General features: G+C 44.3%; 1 protein-coding gene across 3 annotated transcripts in view; it reads left to right on the forward strand.

Moving 5' to 3' along the window:
* Positions 1–470: 470 nt before the first annotated feature.
* The window catches only part of RAD54L2 (RAD54 like 2), a 94,078-nt gene continuing 81,931 nt past the window's right edge, over positions 471–12,617 (forward strand). For 2 of the 3 annotated variants that reach the window (XM_075939463.1, XM_075939462.1), the window contains exon 1: positions 471–638. The gene's annotated coding sequence lies outside the window, so the exon portion shown is untranslated. Of the gene's footprint in view, positions 639–1,084; positions 1,104–12,617 lie in introns of those variants that run through there. The other variant, XM_075939464.1, reaches the window with a different exon arrangement.

A 12,617-nucleotide genomic window follows, 5' to 3' on the forward strand; every position in this document is an offset into this window, starting at 1 on the left:
AACCGCGTGTGGATTGCTTTCCCGGAGCAAGGGTGTTCAACAGGCCAGGCTGGCAGGACACCTGAGGCCTGTTGAATTCTCTCACACAGCCAGTTGCTGTCTCAGAGCCTGGGAGGAGAGGCCAGATGTGAACGCCAGGAACCTGCCGTCCCGTGAACACCAAGAAGCCAGCGCTTCCTGAGCCGGGCCCCGGGCGTATCGGGCGGGTGGGGTGCAGGGTGGGCGCAGCTGGGCAGTGCCCTCAGGCCCCACGGCCAACCTGCCCTGGGGAGGGCTATGGGACGGGCAGGGGGCAAAGGTCTCGTGCGGCCTTGGGGCACCAGCCCAGCAGGAATTCCGGCCTCGCAGCACCTGGCGCCGGCCTGCAGGGGGCGCCCGCCCCCGCCGCCCCCTGGGACGGGGGAACCTTTCTCCTCCCCGCGGAACCTTTGCAGCGGAGGCGCCTGTTGCCGCCCGGGGGATGCTCCGGCTGCGCTGGCCGGGGGGACGCTTAGCGGGGCGGACCCCGAGCGCGGAGCCGAGGCCGGAGCGAGGAGGCGCGGGCGCAGCCGAGCCGCTCCCGGGGCCGGCGCGCGACCTGCGGCGGGAGCAGTGGCCGAGCCCCGCGGCCCGGCCCGGCCCGCAGCCCCGCCGGGGAGGTGAGCGCGGGGCTGCCGCTGGCGGCGGGGACCGAGCCACAAAGGGGCGCCGGCGGCGGGGGAGCGGGCCCGGGAGTGGCCCAGGCCGCGCCCACTGGGGGGGGGGCAGCCTCAGCGGGAGGGGCCGCTGGGGACTGGCCCGGGGCGGGCGACGCTGGCGCCTGTGGGGTGTCACCGGGCGGGGGGCGGGGCGCGCCTGGCCTGGGCTAGGGGGAGAGCCGGGGGCCCCGTGCGGCGGCAGCGTGTGCGCAGCGCTGGCCTGGGGGGCGGGGAGGAGCCGAGCACCGGGCGGGCGGCTCCGCGGGGGGAGGGTGGCCCCGCCGGGGGGCGCCCGACTGAGTTCGGCAGCGGCAGTGGACAGTCCGCGTGGAGCGGCGCCGGAGGAAGTGCTGCTGCTGCTGCTGCTACTTCTGACTGGGACCTGCCGGCCGGGGACGGGCGAGGTGCGCGCTGCAAGCAGGGGAGGTAACAGCTTGGAAATCAGGCCCCTGTTCGGAAACGAACGGGACAGCCCCGAGGAGGTTATGTAAGAGCGAACAAAGACCAAAGGTGGCAGAGCAGCTGTCTTGCTCGTCAAACAGAGAATCGATCTGCAGGTTAAAAAAAAAGGCCCTTCTTGTTGATCTTGCCTCATCACACAGGGTCAAGGGGCATTCAATGAAATTAAAAGGTGGCAAATTCAAAACTGAATAAAGGAAATACTTTTACACAGAGCATGCAGGTGGGCTGTGGAACTCATTGCCACAGAGGGTTGTTGAGCCCAAAAACTTACTAAGATTCAAAAAGTGCTAGGATGTTTACATGGATAACAAGGATATCCAGAATCATAATTGTGGATGAGATATTAAACCTCATGCTTCAAGGTTTATGCTAAACTCTTAACTGTTAGTGCTGGGGATGAGATTTAAGGTGGAGAGAGGCAATTCATCCCATAGTTTGGTTCTTACATCTTCCCTTCAGGCATCTGATACTGATTGCTGTCAGAGGCCGAATATCTGCCTAGAAGCCCTAGATGGATCTGGGGTCTGATCCAGTCTGGCAATTCCTATTTGTAAAATTGTATGTAAAAATGTACTTTAAAAGTCATTGTTTAGTCACTTTCAATAGTATTATATTAGTAAATAGATATTTAAAACAAAAAATTGGGTTTCCAGTATTTCAGTGTGATATTGGTAGATGGACTGTGTGGTCCTTTTGTGATATTTTTGGATAGGTTTTGAGGGTTGATCACTATTCTGTGGTGCTGTAACTTTTTCATTTGATTTCCTCCCTCACCAATCCATAGTTTGGTGTTTATGTTGAGTATTGTACAGTCCATTCTCACTGATGCTGCTTATTTGTGACACAAGACAATAGGAGCTCACATCAGCAAGACATTTGCACATTTCATTAACATGTCTTCCCATGGATTTATACAGAATTGATCAGAATTGCAGTTTTTGATTTAAAAAAAAGTGTACATCTCCTTTGGTGTTGCAGTTTTAGTTATCTTAACTGCTGACTCTCCAAGCCATCAGGGGGTTTATGTTGTCAAGACTCTTCAGCAAAAAGGGTCAGAATGTGTCACTCCCTTCCCCCTCCATTCATCTTAGTGGGTTGATAGTTATCTTACTTACCGCAATTGCATTTGGGTAACTGTTTAGCTTTTGGTAGTCCTATTAGAAATACCCAGGTAATGTGCTTACTCACTGAGATGCTCGCTGTGTCCAATAATTTGGAAGTACCTTTTGCAGATATAAAGCTACAGTTTTTGTAAATAGTAGGATGAAGAGTGGAGGTCTCTAGGAAAAACCCAGATGCTCCAACAGGTGATGGGGTTATGTGCTCTGAGTCAACACTTAACCAGTATCCCAGTCCTGTTTGTCGGGGTTCCACCGATAATCACTGAGCCACATACCTGAGCTACTTGGCTTTAAAGATCCAGTAACTCTTTTATCAAGAGTATAAGTATTTAGCCTTTGTCTACTGGCCACATGCCATCCTGAGTAACTGAGTAAATTCTGTCTCCCTAAATTCCCCATGAAATTTCACTTGGATGTAATATGCTGCTATATTTTTACAGAACTATAGCATAATGTAGATAGTGTGTTTTTTAAAAAATGGCTCTGTTCCATCCAAGATGTAGCTGCAATTTAGGTTAAATGTGCAGTAGAATCTTTTGGGATTAGAAACATTATATACAATTTATTATGGTGGGTGTATCAGAATATAGTATTTCACCAATATGTTCTGCAAATGACTCTCTGCCCCTTCTTCATTGTTATGCCATAATTTTACCCATATTCTGATTGGTTAGGTGCCATATCCTGGAAATATGCCTGTCTTGCTAGATGTGGTTTTGAGCGCCCCAAAATAATCTGTTTCAAATATCTACTTTTCTAAATATGACAAGGTCACTAGGGTAAGGGAGGAGTGATGTTGAAATAAGCACTATACAAATATATAATCCTACAGGATTTGAGCTGAAATTTTAAAAACAAAGTTTTCTGACCACAGATGTTGTGTTGCCAGCATCCAAAGTTAGCAAAACTTTACAAATCCAGAAGTTAAACACGTAAATATTTTAAAATAACATGTCTAGGTGGCAGATCACAGGTGCTATAATGCAGTTCTTTCTAATGGTGTAGTTAAATTAGGCTATAATTTCAACACAGCTATTTTCAAGAGCTTGTAATTTTTTGGGAAATAATTCTGCAGGGAATGACATTTTCTGTGCTCATTCAAAATGTGAATTATGTGCAGAAAATGTAGTGACATTTCTTTTGGGTATTCTTGAGCTAAGAAATGTGTCAGATGCTCTATTTTGTACTCGACTAACAAAAAGTTTAATTTTTAAAAACTTGATGCTTGCCATGGATTTAATTCTCAAAGAAGGGAAATATCTTTGACATCTTGAAACTTGGTTTAGAAATAGATGCAAATTTAACATGTTTTCTAACAAATACTTAGTTAGGCGAGGAGTATATTGAAATAATCCCAGCTGTGCATATTTCATTGAGTGCAGTCAGAGAAATGGCTCTTGCTTCTCTTGTGTGTTCAGATGATGTGTACAATTCTGTAGTTATTGAAATAAATGAATTCATGGGGCACACTAAACTATCTACATTAGATTCCAGAATTTCTGGTATAAAATTTCTTCAAATATATATGTTAATTTGAAACTGAGAATGAAAATTTTAACAGTTCTTATAAGCACTTGTAACAGCGTTCATGTTTCTAATAGGCTAACGAACTTGAGAAAGTGATGACATTTCTATAAACTGAGAGGGGAAAATGAATGGCGTAAAGTTCCAATTTAAATTAAAAAGAGGAAGACTTAGGGTACATTATAAACCTAAGTCAGTCTATATTAAATCATTTGATAACCACCACAGTAATTACTCCTGCCGTGAAAATGAGAAGACAGACTGTTACTACATTTAAAAAGCAGAGCTGCAGTGGCCTGGGATTGGGCGTAAGCTGGAACAGCTGAGTCCTGGCTAGCAGCATTTCCCCCACTGTTTCTCTGCCTCCCTTGCCCCCTGTAGATATGGTGTCGCTTACATCCCTAATATAGAGGCCCGTGTGGATATAACTTAGTATCCATGGAATTGCAGGTCTCCCTTGGAAACCACAGCAGCAGAGGGTGCAGAATGGGAGGCTGCCACTCCAGCAGCCAGCACACTGTGCCAGCAGCTCCTCCGGAGCAGCTATACTGCCCCAGCTCCATCTTCATCCCTTCCACACAGCTGCTTGTGTCTCTTGTCTGAGGACTTGCGCACCACTTGAACACAAGAATGTGGCGAAGACCAATTGCTGCTTAGTTTGATGCCCAACCTAGTGGGCAGGGCTGGGAGCAGTACAGCTGTACTGATGGAGCTGCTTCTGGGAGTGGCTGCCCCACGTTCTACTCCTTTCTCTGTTGGGGCTCCTAGGAGAGTCTTGCGGTTCCATATACATTTGTAACCATGCAGGGCTCTATCTACGCAGATCCTGCGTTGCCCTAACTACACCAGTGTAAGCTTTAGGCCTCTTGTTGAGGTGGTGTTATGTCAGTTAAATAGGACTCTTTACACTAGTGGGAGCAAGACTGTAACATAGATTCTGACCTAATAAGGTTGATAGAAGCTGCCATATGTTGACCTGACTGCGTAGCAGTATTCTCTCTAAGATCTTCCATCCATGAACGGCATGAGTTTGGTCTTGCACACCAATGTTAAGGTCATGTTTGCTTGTTCGGATGTGTGCCCACGAAGATGCGCATTTAAACATGAGTCTTGTTACTTCTGTAAAGATAACTTTTTAATAGATTGTATTAGTTTCTATTCAGTATGAAACACAGCTTTCGCCCTATTAAAACATGTTGAGTCCATGTACGTATTTTCCTTAATATGGGCGTTTTCACTGAAGTTAATTTGAAGAATACTGCTGTTAGTTTTCCTAAACTGTGAAATGTTCCAAAACAAAGAAAATAACTTTAGTCCAAGCCCCACATGTATCACAAAATGCAAGTTTCAGTTTTCTCTCCTCTGTAGAGGGCTTATTTTAATTCTTGCCACTATCAAAAAGGTTACAGGAGATCTACAATGTGGTCAAGAAATTTGTCTTTAAAATAGTGCTTTTCATGTTACATAATACGTCTCTTCCCCTCCCCCCCATGGTGATCCAAAAACTCCTCAGCTACAACATAAGAAAAAGAGCAACATGATTTTCATGTTGCGCTATATGAAAGACAATGTAGGAAACAACCTATGTTAGTAGGAAGAGACAGTATTTCATCAAATAGCTCTTTTCCATTTCCAGTCTCTCTTATTCTCTTAGTGGCATTATTTAGTGGTATTATTTAGTAAGTGCCAGCAATTGTTTGGCTCTGGGCAAAATATTGAAAAGGAAACATTATGTGCCACAAAAACTTTAAAATCTAAATAGCCAGATGAAAATGAAATTACCTGAAAGATCCAGATAAAGAGGGTTCTATGGGCCTGACCCAAAATCCATTGAAACCAATTGGAAACTTTCTATTGACTTCAGTGGAACGGGGATTTAGGGCATACCTTGGATTTTTTTTAATGGGTAGGTAAACTACAATTGACTGACCTGTTTTAATGTAAACAAACAAACAAAAAAACTCAACTAGAATAAACATCTTTGTAAAATGTCCATTTTCCCCAAAAAGCCATTTTCCATCAAAATGTTTCCCCACAGCAGTCTAGTAGATACTAGAGCGGACTGAATTATTCATTGCAATTGTAGTCTTTTTTTCCCCCCTGCATTCAGATCATTTGCAAACTGCTCTGGTTTCTGCAAGATTATTACTTATTTGTGAGAATTCTTCTAACAATTCAAAACACATTTCAGGCTGAGATGATCATTAAGTTTTAGTATGCACAATTACCTTTCAGTGGTTGGTGATTGGTCACCTAAGTAACCTTACATTTTTCTGCTTCCTGATTGGAAGACTCGTTTTTTAAAACAGGAGAATAATGAATGAGTAATCAGACACACAACTCTACGCCCAGTGACTTCATGGGACTTTGCAGTGCTATTTCAATACTGAGTTATTTTGAAAATCCCATTCTACATTTTAGACCCTCCACCTACAAAAACTTACATATATGTCTAACTTTACCCCCGTGACCATTTCCTTATAAGTGAGTGGGACTATTCTCATGAGTAACATTAATAAGGACTTTAATAACCACCTACTTCCCAACCTAGACACTGGTAATGTGATAAAACCCATGGAAGTCAGATCAGACCCTAAATAAAGCCAAGAATTAACAACTGAAGATGTATAATTAAAGACTTACACAAAGGATTTGATGGTAAGGCAGGGAATCAGAATTTTACTTTGGCACTCTGGCCCTGGCCGGGGCTGCTGGAGGAGCAGCCACCGCCAGCTACCTATGACGCTGCTCTAGCCCTGGCTGGTGCTGCTAGCGGAAAAGCCGCCACTGGCCGTCCACGATGAGGCTAGCAGCTCCTGTCCTGGGGAAGAGCTAGGTTAGAGCTAGGGCCAGGGCCATGTGGTGGTTGCCTGCTGTTCCTGGGGCAGGGCAGCCACCCAACACGCAACCCCGCCCCGGAGCAGCTGAGCAGCCACTGTTCTGCCAAGGAGGTGGCCACTGTTCTGCCAAGGAGGCACAGTTCTGCCAAGGAGGTGGGCAGGCCCCAAATTCTTGGTGCACACCCGCACAGGCGCACACTTTAGAGGGAACACTACTGTGCAGTGTAGACCAGTCTTTAGGAAGTAGCATCAATGCCATTGCATGTTGTAGAGAAGGAAATAGTTAGAATTGTGGATTGATTGTGTGTAGGATGGGGTGGAGAGGGAGTGGACTTGCTAGAAAATTCTAAGAATATGGTTTTTTTCAGTCTTTGGTTTTGAATGTGGTAGATAGGGCTTTTTCATCCTAACTGGTAAGTACAAAAGCTGTTAAGTACTATGTACAGGCATTTAGCATTTACTGGTGACTAAACACAGTTGACTTAATCTATTTGATTCGGTAAGTCGAAGGAAGTGTTAGCAAACAAGCAATTGAATGCACTGAAGTAATGAATACAGACATTTTCTAAAGTAAAAAAGGGCCCAAATCTGTGATTAATCTCAAAAAATGCAGAAATTGGTTTCTTTAACTCTTCTAGTTCAAATATGCCATTGAATGCACTTTTGTCTATTGAAGTGGAAGATCGGAACACTTATGAGCTGATTACTGCAAGTGAGACATATTCAATGCCTGGGTGTCATCGCAATTAGGGATGTAAAAGACTAGTCGCTCCCTCCTCCTTGCTGCCTCTATCAGTCAGCAGGACTTCCCGCTGGCCCTGGGCTCCACCTGGTGTTCTAACTTTGAAATGCACAAGAGCCCCTGCTGGGGCTCTTGTACATTTCAAAGGCAGAACACAGAAGTGCTTATCGATTAGTCTGTGGAAAAGGAACATCAACTGCAGCCCTAAAGCATTGTGATGGGAATTCAAAATTCCATCGACTACTCGACTAGCAAATTAATCGCTACTTAACGTCCCTAATTGCAATGCTACTGTGATACTTCAAACCCTCTTCAAGATCTTCTAGCAACAATTGAGTATCAACTTCAGGACTGGTCTCTGTGTGACTCTGATGCTTCAAAATGCGAAATATTAATGGACAATAAAGTCATTAAAATAACTGAACTTGATAAGGAAGTAGCATCCTTTAATGTAAATATCACCTTTGTTGTTTTCTAAAATGAGTGATACATAGAAGTTATTGAAGCATTTTGTCTTGGATGTGTACTTTTGCCATTGACTTAAACCTTTAGATCCATCACACTGCTGCAAATGAAGACATTGGGAAAAGGGAAAGAAGAAGCAGAAGAATCAACATTGACCTTAACAGAAGATGACGGATCTAATATGAGAGAGGACTCTAATGGTGGCAGGCATCCATGGAGGGAATGTGTGTTCTACTTAAACTGCTGCATAATTATATGCAAATGGAAAAAGAGGCCCTCAAGAATGTAGAGAAAATTATTACAAAAAGGTCTTTGCCAGTTATACAGAAATGATGCGATGAGAGTATTTCTTAGGAACACTCATTCTAAATGTTGTGTGTGCAGTACAGTTACAAAAACGTGTTGAGCAAAAAAAGGAACATCTACTGCAGCCCTAAAGCATTGTGATGGGAATTCAAAATTTCTTCTGCACTTAGCATCAACCTCTTGGTTGGTTGAAAATAGGAGAATTGATGCCCGTAGTTCACAGTAACACTTAGAGGAATTCCCAGAAAGGCTGTTGCTTGGTCTATATGTAAAAAGTTTTACTGGCATAACTGTATCAGTAAGGAATGTGATTCTTTTATTTGCCTATGTGACTATGCTGGTAAAAGCCCTAGTATAAACACGATTAGGGTTTATTTCATTTCCTAAATGGGAATAAGCTAAACTGGTATAAGCATTTTTTTTACTAGTATGATTGTATCTACTCTAGGGATTTTTTTTGTCACTGTAATTATGCAGCGTTAATGCAGCAAAATGTAGACAAGCCCCAGCACTCTGTAGATGGTATTGCATCAAAATACCATACATATAGGCTACGTCTACACTGGCCCCTCTTCCGGAAGGGGCATGTAAATTTCACGAGTCGTCGTAGGGAAATCCGCGGGGGATTTAAATATCCCCCGCGGCATTTAAATAAAAATGTCCGCCGCTTTTTTCCGGCTTTTAAAAAAGCCGGAAAAGAGCGTCTAGACTGGCCCCGATCCTCCGGAAAAAGTGCCCTTTTCCGGAGGGTCTTATTCCTACTTTGAAGGAATAAGACCCTCCGGAAAAGGGCACTTTTTCCGGAGGATCGGGGCCAGTCTAGACGCTCTTTTCCGGCTTTTTTAAAAGCCGGAAAAAAGCGGCGGACATTTTTATTTAAATGCCGCGGGGGATATTTAAATCCCCCGCGGATTTCCCTACGACGACTGCTGAAATTTACATGCCCCTTCCGGAAAAGGGGCCAGTGTAGACGTAGCCATATTGAAACTTGCACTGAACATCAGGATAACTTTTATCAAGACATGAGACACAAAATATAGTACATGCTTTACATAATAAGGCAATCTAAAAGGCAGTACTAACTTGTAAAAGAAATTGAAGGAGGTTTTGTAATGATTTGACAGATTTAGGCAGCTAATGGTACTGTCTCAATTTCTGTGGCAATCTGGTTTGATCTAGTTAATAAAGATCTGGAATTACACTAGAAAAGAATAAATTCATATAATCTGCAGAATCTTTCTGTTGCTTAGTCAGTATGACAGATCCCTAATACATAGAAAAATGAAGCTTAGGTCCAGTATGGAGGAGGTGAAATACAGCTAATGTATCATCATCTTGAGTTTGTTCCTTTTCTTATGGCATTTAAAATCAAAGATCCAAGCTTTTATCCAAAATCTCAGTTTGTGAAGATGGTCACAGTCCATCAAAATGATGAAAAATAATGGAACCAATGTGACAGTGAAATTCAGAATATCAGTGTTTTTTTTTTTTAAGAAGACCTGTAATCCAGACCAGCCTCTTGGCATCAAGGAAGCATGTTGCTGGTGCATTTGCACGGAGTTAGTGTACACTGAAATAGACTACCTGTATCTCAGGGTCTTATCCAGCTTTCCACAGCTGTGAGTGGGAGCTGGATCAGCCCATATGGGCTGTTTAACAAAGCCCAGGAGGGATGACTAGTGTCAGTCTTTTACGCACCACTGAATCAAACCAGAGATAGGATGAGTTTCTCTTTAAGCACCTGTCTGTCTTGTGCGGAAAGAAATATTGTGATGTTATGGGTAAATTCAGTTTGACACACACATGCTGGAGGTCTTGTGCAGCCAGTAGTAAAACAGAGTTAGATTTTTTTAAAATTATAGATTATTAGAAAACTTACCTGGCATTGCCTGGTTCCTTCAGGGCATGGGGATGGGGGGGAGGGGGGTGCAGGAGTCAGGGTGGAATGTTGTGGAGGGGGCTCAGGTCAGGGGGCTGGGGATATGGGGGGGGTTAGATTGAGGGTTGGGAAGTGAGGATGGGCTCAGGGCAGGTGGTCCTATCTGGCAGGGTCCTTCTCTACGCCACCCAATTTCCCCTGACCAGTGGGGGCCTTCTCTACCCCTCACTTCATTTCCCTTTGGCTGACAGGGACCCTTCCCCTCCCCTAGCGCTGTGGTCAAGGATCTGAGGAGGGAAGGTTTTGGGGCAGAGGGGATACTTACTTAGTCTGGTGGCTGGCAAGATGGCGAACCCCAGGCCCAGCTGGCCACTCTCTTGGTTTTGTGGCTCCCCCAGTGATAGATCTGCAGTATAACTCTCCCCTGCACTTGCTGCCCCCGTTGGCCACTCTCAGTATTGTGTCCCTCTTCCCTGTTGCCTCCCTTTCCATGTTATGGAAAACAGTCCCATTCTAGGCACATCCTGTTATCCTGGCACAACCAAATCCTGACCTTGCTTTAAGTTAGGAAGCTGCGTATCAAATTTGGTGATCCTCACTCTTACCATTTAGGAGGTGTTCTTGAATGGATGCACAGACAGATGCACATGTCTAAAATAGATGGATTTTCTGGCACACGTGGTATTGCACTCAACATATAGTAACTCTACTTAGGAACTCTTTCAGATGGATAAAAATGAATCACGGCTGTGGAATGGTGGTTGCCGAGGGACCAGTGATCATGACCTGATTGCATTCAATGTGGGCAAACATAAAACTGTGCCAACAAGTAATTTGTATATGGAGTATACTCCTGATTGTCCAAATAGCAAATAGAATAGAATTTAGTCAGCTCATCGGGAGTTCATGCAGTTGAAAGGGTCAGAGCTATTCAGCTCATTCTCCTCACAGTCCTGGCTGGGGTTGGGCTGCAGAAGTCTCCCTGTGCTGTGGCAGGGCAGTGATACCCAGTCCCTGCAGGCGCAAGGTGCAGCAGAAGGAGGCCTGCACTCTGTTCTGTCCTACCAGGATTGCAGCCTTCCCTGCATCATCCACCTGCAGGGATCACGTGTCTCTGACCCTGTGGCAGTGAAGGGAGCACTCTGCAGCTGAGTTCTCATGGTCTGCTCCCTCCATCCCGTGACAACTGGACTTCAGAGGCCTCACTGTGCTGCCCTAGGATTCATGCTGCAGCATGGTGGCCTCCTCCACAGCCTTGACTTCCTCCACGCAGTCCAGGCTGAGGGTGTGGGGGTAAATGGGAATATACTGTACGTGGTGCTTCAAAAGGCTAATTTACCAAAGCAGAGGAAAACAATGAGTGAAATGATTGTGGGGAGAGGGGATATTAAGTAAAAGAAAATGAAAATTAAAATTAGAGTTTGTATAAAAAGTTTTTTAAATGGCCAAAAATACGATTAAACAATCAAGAAAAAGGATATTGTTGGCCCAAAAACCCAGTTCTAATTCAGAGGTGAGTGAAGTGACGGCAGCAATGAGAAACAAAGTAATATCCATCAAAGGGTCAAAAGTGGGGAGCAGATAGCAGTCTATCAATTAGCAGTTATGAAGTGTAGACAATGCAGTGCTTTTTTTGTGATGGTACTGCCTGGTATGCAATCCCGGCACCTCCAGACGCAGTACCGGCACCTCCAGTCAGAGCTCAACAACTTTTCCCCTGAAATACCGGCATTTTTTTTTTTAAACCAAAAAAAAGCACCGAGAAAAAGACATGGGGAAAAAAATCCACGACGGGCAGGATGTAAGACAGTAAGGAGTTGCAGTATGTCAGAAACAAAAGCGATCCTAGCAGTGGTGGTGGTGGTATTTGGAAATAATAAAATGGTTATGCGGCATATAAATCAGATTTGTTCAATTTGGAAAGAAATAGGATGATGTGCTATAGTATAGAGGTGCAAGAGTATAGCTGTTTAAACAGGTTATAGATAAGCATAAGCTTATCGGTTACCCGAACGGTTACACACAATTCCCGTTCCTGGGGAGCTGGCTGCCACTCTACACCAGAGGCAGCAGCGCAGGGTGGCAGTCGGGAGCCGATTTGTGCAGGAAGCTGGCAAAGAGCCGGCTTCTGGTGCATACTGGCTCTTGGGAAGCTAGCTGGAGGTATGTATAACCATGTAACTGCTGACATTTATATAATTACCTGCATTTTAATATCCCTGCTGTGCTATATCTCATAAGGCTGACATAATTTCAAGTCCATTAAACAACATCTAATATACATAAATATTTTAAAATCAGGATAACTGGCACACAAGAGTCCTAAAATAGTTGGCTGAGGAGCTCTCTAGCCACTGTTGTTAATTTTTAATATATTTTAGAATATTAAGAAAATTCCAAAAAAGTGGGAGATCACTAATATTGTGCAAGTATTTCAAAAAAGTAAGCAGGATGACCCAACTATCTGAGGCTGTTTAGCCTGACTTCACTTCCAGGTAAAATAATGGAATGGCTGATCTGAGATTCAGTGGTTAAAAAGAGTTAAAGGATAGGGATATAATTAATGCCAGTCAACATGATTTTATGGAAAATAAGTCTTGT

Source organism: Pelodiscus sinensis, chromosome 11, assembly GCF_049634645.1.
Source record: "Pelodiscus sinensis isolate JC-2024 chromosome 11, ASM4963464v1, whole genome shotgun sequence".
Classification (NCBI taxonomy): Eukaryota; Metazoa; Chordata; order Testudines; family Trionychidae; genus Pelodiscus; species Pelodiscus sinensis.